This window comes from Cherax quadricarinatus, chromosome 33 (genome assembly GCF_038502225.1).
Source record: "Cherax quadricarinatus isolate ZL_2023a chromosome 33, ASM3850222v1, whole genome shotgun sequence".
Taxonomy (NCBI): Eukaryota; Metazoa; Arthropoda; class Malacostraca; order Decapoda; family Parastacidae; genus Cherax; species Cherax quadricarinatus.
In genome coordinates, this window is record NC_091324.1 from 34,953,703 (window position 1) to 34,963,616 (window position 9,914).

Consider the following 9,914-nt stretch of genomic DNA (forward strand, 5'->3'; position numbering starts at 1 on the left):
ATTCACTCCTATCAAACATGCTCACGCATGCCCGCTGGAAGTCCAAGCCCCTTGCACAAAAAACCTCCTTTACCCCCTCCCTCCAGCCTTTCCTAGGTGCCGACCCCTACCCCGCCTTCCTTCCGCTAAGACTGATACACTCTTGAAGTCATTCTGTTTCGCTCCATTCTCTCTATATGTCTGAACCACCTCAATAACCCTTCCTCAGCCGTCTGGACAACAGTTTTGGCAATCCCGCACCTCCTCCTAACTTCCAAACTACGAATTCTCTGTATTACATTCACACCACACATTGCCCTCAGACATGACATCTCCACTGCCTCCAGCCTTCTCCTCGCTTCAACATTCATCACCCATGCTTCACACCCATACAGGAGTGTTGGTAAAACTATACTCTCATACATTCCCCTCTTTGCTTCCAAGGACAAAGTTCTTTGTCTCCACAGACTCATCAATTCTATGATTCTCCTCATCTTTCATAGACCCATCCGCTGACACGTCCACTCCCAAATATCTGAATACATTCACCTCCTCCATACTCTCTCCCTCCAATCTGATATCCAATCTTTCATCACCTAATCTTTTTGTTATCCTCATAACCTTAGTCTTTCCTGTATTCACTTTCAATTTTCTTCTTTTACATACCCTACCAAATTCATCCACCAATCTCTGCAACTTCTCTTCAGAATCACCCAAGAGCACAGTGTCATCAGCAAAGAGCAACTGTGACAACTCCCACTTTATGTGTGATTCTTTATCTTTTAACTCCACACCTCTTGCCAAGACCCTCGCATTTACTTCTCTTACAACCCCGTCTATAAATATATTGAACAACCACGGTGACATCACACATCTTTGTCTAAGGCCTACTTTTACTGGGAAATAATCTCCCTTTTTCCTACATACTCTAACTTGAGCCTCACTATCCTCGTAAAAGCTCTTCATTGCTTTCAGTAACCTACCTCCTATACCATACATCTGCAACATCTGCCACATTGCCCCCATATCCACCCTGTCATATGCCTTTTCCAAATCCATAAATGCCACAAAAACCTCTTTAGCCTTATCTAAATACTGTTCACTTATATGTTTCACTGTAAACACCTGGTCCACACACCCCCTACCTTTCCTAAAGCCGCCTTGTTCATCTGCTGTCCTATTCTCCATCTTACTCTTAATTCTTTCAATAATAACTCTACCATACACTTTACCAGGCATACTCAACAGACTTATCCCCCTATAATTTTTGCGCTCTCTTTTGTCCCCTTTGCCTTTATACAAAGGAACTATGCATGCTCTCTGCCAATCCCTAGGTACCTTACCCTCTTCCATACATTTATTAAATAATAGCACCAACCACTCCAAAACTATATCCCCACCTGCTTTTAATATTTCTATCTTTATCCCATCAATCCCAGCTGCCTTACCCCCTTTCATTTTACCTACTGCCTCACGAACTTCCCCCATACTCACAACTGGCTCTTCCTCACTCCTACAAGATGTTATTCCTCCTTGCCCTATACACCTTTCAAGGCAGGTGAAATTGCTGACCTAGAAAATGTACAGAGAACTTTCACGGCGCGCATAACGGAGATAAAACACCTCAATTACTGGGAGCGCTTGAGGTTCCTAAACCTGTATTCTCTGGAACGCAGGAGGGAGAGATACATGATTATATACACCTGGAAAATCCTAGAGGGACTAGTACCGAACTTGCACACGAAAATCACTCACTACAAAAGCAAAAGACTTGGCAGACGATGCACCATCCCCCCAATGAAAAGCAGGGGTGTCACTAGCACGTTAAGAGACCATACAATAAGTGTCAGGGGCCCGAGACTGTTCAACTGCCTCCCAGCACACATAAGGGGGATTACCAACAGACCCCTGGCAGTCTTCAAGCTGGCACTGGACAAGCACCTAAAGTCAGTTCCTGATCAGCCGGGCTGTGGCTCGTACGTTGGTTTGCTTGCAGCCAGCAGCAACAGCCTGGTTGATCAGGCTCTGATCCACCAGGAGGCCTGGTCACAGACCGGGCCGCGGGGGCATTGACCCCTGGAACTCTCTCCAGGTAAACTCCAGGTAAACACGAAATCACAGCTTCCCTATCTTCATCAACATTCAACAATTCCTCAAAATATTCCCTCCATCTTCCCAATACCTCTAACTCTCCATTTACTAACTCTCCTCTCCTATTTTTAACTGACAAATCCATTTGTTCTCTAGGCTTCCTTAGCTTGTTAATCTCACTCCAAAACTTTTTCTTATTTTCAACAAAATTTGTTGATAACATCTCACCTGCTCTCTCATTTGCTCTCTTTTTACATTGCTTCACCACTCTCTTAACCTCTCATTTCTTCTCCATATACTCCTCTCTCCTTGCATCACTTCTACTTTGTAAAAACTTCTCATATGCTAACTTTTTCTCCCTTACTACTCTCTTTTCATCATCATTCCACCAATCGCTCCTCTTCCCTCCTGCACCCACTTTCCTGTAACCACAAACTTCTGCTGAACACTCTAACACTACATTTTTAAACCTACCCCATACCTCTTTGACCCCATTGCCTATGCTCTCATTAGCCTATCTATCCTCCAATAGTTGTTTATATCTTACCCTAACTGCCTCCTCTTTTAGTTTATAAACCTTCACCTCTCTCTTACCTGATGCTTCTATTCTCCTTGTATCCCATCTACCTTTTACTCTCAGTGTAGCTACAACTAGAAAGTGATCTGATATATCTGTGGCCCCTCTATAAACATGTACATCCTGAAGTCTACTCAACAGTCTTATCTACCAATACATAATCCAACAAACTACTGTCATTTCGCCCTACATCATATCTTGTATACTTATTTATTCTCTTTTTCTTAAAATTTGTATTACCTATAACTAAACCCCTTTCTATACAAAGTTCAATCAAAGGCTCCCATTATCATTTACACCTGGCACCCCAAACTTACCTACCACACCCTCTCTAAAAGTTTCTCCTACTTTAGCATTCAGGTCCCCTACCACAATTACTCTCTCACTTGGTTCAAAGGTTCCTATACATTAACTTAACATCTCCCAAAATCTCTCTCTCTTTCCTCTACATTCCTCTCTTCTCCAGGTGCATACACGCTTATTATGACCCACTTTTCGCATCCAACCTTTACTTTAATCCATATAATTCTTGAATTTACACATTCATACTCTCTTTTCTCCTTCCATAACTGATCTTTCAACATTACTGCTACCCCTTCCTTAGCTCTAGCTCTCTCAGATACTCCAGATTTAATCCCATTTGTTTCTCCCCACTGAAACTCCCCTACCCCCTCCAGCTTTGTTTCACTTAGGGCCAGGACATCCAACTTCTTTTCATTCATAACATCAGCAATCATCTGTTTCTTGTCATCCGCACTACATCCACGCACATTTAAGCATCCCAGTTTTATAAAGTTTTTCTTCTTCTCTTTTTTAGTAAATGTCTACAGGAGAAGGGGTTACTAGCCCATTGCTCCCGGCATTTTAGTCGCCTCATACGACACGCATGGCTTACGGAGGAAAGATTCTTTTCCACTTCCCCATGGACAATAGAAGAAATAAAGAAGAACAAGAACTATTTATAAAAAGGAGAAAAAACCTAGATGTATGTATATATATATGCATGTGTGTGTCTGTGAAGTGTGACCAAACTGTAAGTAGGAGTAGCAAGATATCCCTGTTATCTAGCGTGTTTATGAGACAGAAAAAGACACCAGCAATCCTACCATCATGTATAACAGTTACAGGTTTCTGTTTCACAGTCATCTGGCAGGACAATAGTACTTCCCTGGGTGGTTGCTGTCTACCAACCTATTACCTACATTTTATTATTATTATTATTATTATTATTATTATTATTATTATTATTATTATTATTATTATTATTATTATTATTATTATTATTATTATTATTAATTTAGGGCACTGGAGCACAGATCCACTGTATATATACCACTGTATAGCACTTTGTCTGGATTTTTTGGGTTATCCTAGGTATTTATATGTACTATGTATGATAACTTTACTTATGTGTACCTGTGAGAGGGAGAGAGAGAGATAGGGGCTCTGGTGGTTAACACTCTCACTTCACACAGCGAGGGCCTGGGTTCGATTCCCAGCCAGAGTAGAAACATTGGGCGTGTTTTTTTCCACCTGTTGTCTATGTTCCCCATCAGTACAATGGGTACCTGGGTGTTAGTCGACTGGTGTGGGTAGCATCCTGGGACACTGACCTAATTTGCCCGATATGCGAAGCATAACAAGGGGCTTTCTATATGTAGTAGTATGTCGTTGTTGTCAGCTAGGCCTGTTTACCATGTACATGTACTTGTAGTATATGAAGATATTATTATTATTATTATTATTATTATTATTATTATTATTATTATTATTATTATTATTATATTATTATTATACAGATGGGGAGAGAGCCAAATTCAGTCAGCCAGTCAGCCAGCTACCCACCCGGCTGGCTGGCCATCCTGCTAGCCAGCCAGCCAGCCGAATATGTATTACACATGTTCCAGAGTCGTTTCTCTTTACTTAGGGCATAGGTTATAGGACATTATGGCAGGATGACACTACCAGTGCTATTCTCCCATTCCACTGTGTCGACAATACTTAAAGATAACAGTAACATACGATACTGTGTGAGATGTAAAATTTACAATACAGTTCACTACCATGTATACATAATATACAGTACATAAATGATTAAAATATATCAATAGAAGTAAATTATGGTAAAAAGAATGAAATAATTGTACATTACAATACAGTACTGTGTAGGTAGTTTATATAGCAAAGGCTTAACATTATGCCCTACCCAGTATGTCGGCAATTTTCAAAGGTTCGACTTACGTCCATTTTGACTAACGGTCAGTTGGTCGGAAACAAGCTCGATCATAAATTGGATGGTACGTATATATGGACTAAGATAATTATTTTAAAACTAAAAATAAAGGAGCTACTGAATATAAAAAAAAAATAAATCACAGGAAAGATAACACTTCTGCACCTGATTTAGCACCTTAATTAACACCTTATGATGCTAAATAAATGAGAATCAATTACAGTGGACCCCCGGATTAAGTCGTCATCAGAATAAGTAGTATTCAGAATAAGTAACGTTTTTTCGTCAAAATATTAGCTCGTAATAATGTTGGTAGAATTACTGACTATGTAAAGTAAAAGGACACAAGTGCAACTAATGTGACATTTTATTGTGGCAATGTTTCGCTCTCCAGGAGCTTTGTCAAGCCTGGAGAGTGAAACATTGCCACAATAAAATGTCACATTAGTTGCACTTGTGTCCTTTTACTAAAATATTAGCTCGGTGATCGTCGCTGAACTCTGAGTCATTCGTCAAGAACGTGTCTGCATGGCCTGAGCAGCCCTGACACTCCATGTACAGCTAGTGTACCATTGTTTACCAGCCAATGAGGACGATCCCACGCATTCATATGATATACGTATTTTGTATTATATTTCATTCTTTTTAGTGTTTGTAACTGCTAAATAAGCCACCATGGGTCCAAAGAAAGCTTCTAGTGCCAGCCAGCCCTTTGGTAAAGGGCTGAGAGAGAGGGGAGAATATGCCTTTTTCAGTGATTCTGCAATATGTGCGATACTAATGCAGCAAGAGTCGATAAAGGCTATAGTGCCAGCCAGCGATAAAGTGTAGCATTAACAGTGTAGCAAGTAAGTTTAGCGATTAGTCGATAGAAAAAGGACAGCATGACACTGACTCCTCCATTATTGTTGGAGGTATATAGGGCTACTGATTAACACTGCCGCTTCTGCTGCCTCTTGCCGCCGCCTTTACCACCATGTAAGGCTTATCTTTCATTGGCCCTTATACTCCCAACAACAAGCAACACACCACCACTCGTAACATTCTTAATGCCATAGTTTATTCATTCTAGAGTATATATCATGTTTCTATGTTATTGACCCCTTGACTGTCGCAGCCGCAAATCCTGAGGTGTCTCCTGGTGTCGCAAAATTTCCGAAAAAAAAATTATTTTTTATGAAATGATAGACAATCTTTTCCCAATTGTGTAATGACACCAAAATAACGAAATTTGATGGAAAACTGATGGAATTACGCTCTCACGAAATTAGCGACCTCGGCGATATTTACGAATCGGCGATTTCGCCCACCTTAAGCCCTATTTTCGGCTAATTTCATTGCTCCAGTTGACCAAACTCATAGCTATTTCTTTAGAACTTCATTTTTCCTACCGATTGAGTACAAGAAATTGCCCGTTTACCGATTTCAACTACCCAATAACGTGGTCAGAAATTTGCAATATGGCCAATTTCACGAAAATTAAAAAATGTGACAATTTTAAAATAGGGTCCATAATAAACAATGCAGACATTCCTGGCTCTAAAATAACATTTTCTTTGTTCATCAGTCACATCTTCAGGCCCCTCTGATATTACTCTTGCTTTCTATTTTGAATTTTTATTCAAACAAAAAATAGAAAATTTACTGTTATGCAGACTACTGCAATATTGTAATAATTGTATAAATAATGTCAGCCCGACCCATTCTCTCACATGTGGGCCTACCAGCATTCTCCTGCTTGATTTGAAGCCGCTAGAATTTATTAGTATATACAGGTCTCCCTCAACATTCGCGAGGGTTAGGGGATCAAGAGCCTCGCGAATGTTGAAAACCGTGAATGTTTGGTGCCCCAATATATTGTAGGGAAATATATTACAATACTGCTTCCTTAACTTGTTGAACCATGAATAATCATAAAATACATGAAAACGTCGTAATTTGTACTAAATATATACATGTTATGCTTTAATAACGTATGTTATTTAATAACAGGTATGTTAATAACATGTATGTTATTAAATACCACAGACTCCACCACTGCGAGTCCCTACTACCCTCCCTCCGACCCCCGCAACTGGCAGCCAGCCCTCCCACCACTCAGTGTGGTGAGTGTTTTGTTTGTTCATTATTTGCTATTAAACTACAGAATAAATAATGTAAACCCATTCATGACTGCATATTGGAATGGCTATTAGGAAAGGTATTAGACGGTGACATCATGTGTTTACTCTTGAACACAGCAAAGAATCGAACATTTCTGCTATTGCTAATAATAACAATAGTAATAATAATAATAATAATAATAATAATAATAATAATAATAATAATAATAAATACGATATAATTGAAGAAGGAAATTGTACAAAAATACGAGGGAGTGGTTGACACATCGTCAGTGTGACTTTGTTTATGCTGGAGTGAACATAAGTCTCCCTGCTCTTCCAAACATTTCACAATAATTCATCAGTTGAGGCAGTGGTATTTAATAACATATATGTTATAAATAATAATAGTACATGTTATTATTAATAACATGTATTATTATTAACATGTATGTATTTAATAACATACATGTTATAAATAATAATAGTACATATTATTAATAACATGTATTATTATTAACATGTATGTTATTAAATACCATTGCCTCAACCGCTGCCTCAATCGCTGCCTCAACAGCTGCCTCAATCACTGCCTCTACCACTCCAGTCACACTCAGTCTACAAGCACCAAACACAATGAATTATTGTGAAATGTTTGGAAGAGCAGGGAGACTAATGTTCACTCCAGCATAAACAAAGTCACACTGACGATGTGTCAACCACTCCCTCGTATTTTTGTACAATTTCCTTCTTCAATTATATCATATTTATTATTATTATTATTATAATATTATTATTATTACTATTGTTATTATTAGCTCTAGCAGAAATGTTTAATTCTTTGCAGTGTTCAAGAGTAAACACATGATGTCACCGTCTAATACCTTTCCTAATAGCCATTCCAATATGCAGTCATGAATGGGTTTACATTATTTATACTGTAGTTTAATATCAAATAATGAACAAACTAAACACTCACCACACTGAGTGGTGGGAGGGGTGGCTGCCAGTTGTGGGGGTCGAAGGGAGGGTAGTAGGGACTCGCAGGTGGCGGGAAACTTAAATATGATTTGGCGGCTGGGAATTTGGTGGCTGGGAATTTGGCGGTTGGGAATTCACGAATGTGTGAAGCCCGTGAAAGTTGAAAACGTGAATGTTGAGGGAGACCTGTATACTACGTCAAACACGGTGGCTCGTAAGATGTATATATACGACCGAAACAGTAAAAGGGTTAATGCAGTGGACTCCCGGTTATCAGCCGGTTTGGCTATCGGCCAACTCGGTTATCGGTGGGTTTTTTGGTGTCCGGTTATCGGCTGTTCGCTCGGTTATCGGCCGTTTTGGACGTGTCCATCTGTCGGCTGGGGCAGCTTGCACTTCAGTTTGGCTTTGTCTCTCGGTGGCTGAGGAAGCTTTTGCTCATACATCTAAACATTTCGCTTGTTTACCATTGTTTTAAGGGGTTTTTCTTGCAGTGCAACTGTGAAATAAATAAAGATGGCTCCAAAGAAAGTTTCAGGTAAAGTTCCTGTATCAAAGAAAGTGAGAAACACCATGGAATTTAAGCCTGAAGTGATAGAAAAGTTTGAGAGTGGTATGAAGGTGGTGGAACTTGCCAGGATGTACAGCAGGAATAAATCAACAATTACATCCATTCTGGCAAAGAAAGAACAAATGAAAGGCACTAATGTTGCAAAAGGAGTAACTTTTCTAACTAAACAAATTCCACCAATAATGGAAGAGATGGAAAAGTTGTTATTATTGTGGATTAAGGAAAAAGAATTAGTGGGAGACAGTGTAGTGGAGTCTACTATTTGTGAGAAGGCAAAGCAGTTGCATGAGGATCTAGCAAAGAAAATGCCTTGAACAAGTGCTGCAGTTTGTGAATTTAGGGCCAACAAAGGATGGTTTGATAGATTTAAGAAGCGTAGTGGCATACACAGTGTTGTAAGGCATGGTGAGGCTGCAAGTTCTGACAAATGTGCAGCTGAAAAGTATGTTCACGAATTCCAGGACTATGTAAAGGCTGAAGGATTCGAACCCCAACAAGTTTTCAGTTGTGACGAAACAGGCCTGTTTTGGAAGAAAATGCCAAACAGGACCTACATTACCCAGGAGGAAAAGGCACTGCCAGGACACAAGTCTATGAAAGACAGGCTTACTCTTTTGTTGTGTGGTAATGCTAGTGGGGATTTCAAAGTGAAGCCTTTACTCGTGTATCACTCAGAAAATCCCAGTGTTTAAGAAAAACAATATCATGAAGAATAGATTGTGTGTGATGTGGAAAGCTAATCATAAGGCATGGGTCACAAGGCAAATTTTCAAAGAGTGGGTTAATGATGTGTTTGGCCCAAGTATGAAAAAATACCTCCTGGAAAAGAAATTGCCACTCAAGGGCCTCCTGGTACTGGACAATGCTCCTGCACATCCTCCAGACTTGGAAGGCCAAGTGTTTAGGGACTTGAGTTTCATCACAGTGAAGTTCTTGCCTCCTAACACCACTCCTCTCCTCCAGCCCATGGACCAGCAGGTTATTTCTAACTTCAAAAAAAACTCTACACAAAAGCAGTGTTTCAAAAGTGCTTTGAAGTGGCCTCGGACGCTCAGTTGACCCTAAGATAGTTCTGGAGGAATCACTTCACTATCCTTCATTGAATGAGCCTTATAGGTAAGGCTTGGGAGGGAGTAACTTCCAGGACTTTGAACTCTGCTTGGAGAAAACTATGGCCAGACTGTGTCCAAGAGAGGAATTTTGAAGAGTTTGAGGCTGACCCTACCCTGCTGACCCTGTGGACTCTATTGTGGCACTGGGGAAGTCCCTGGGGTTGGAGGTGAGTGGCGAGGATGTGGAAGAGTTGGTGGAGGATCACAGGGAAGAGCTAACCACTGAAGAGCTGCAAGAGTTTCATCTCGAACAGCAACAGACTGCAGC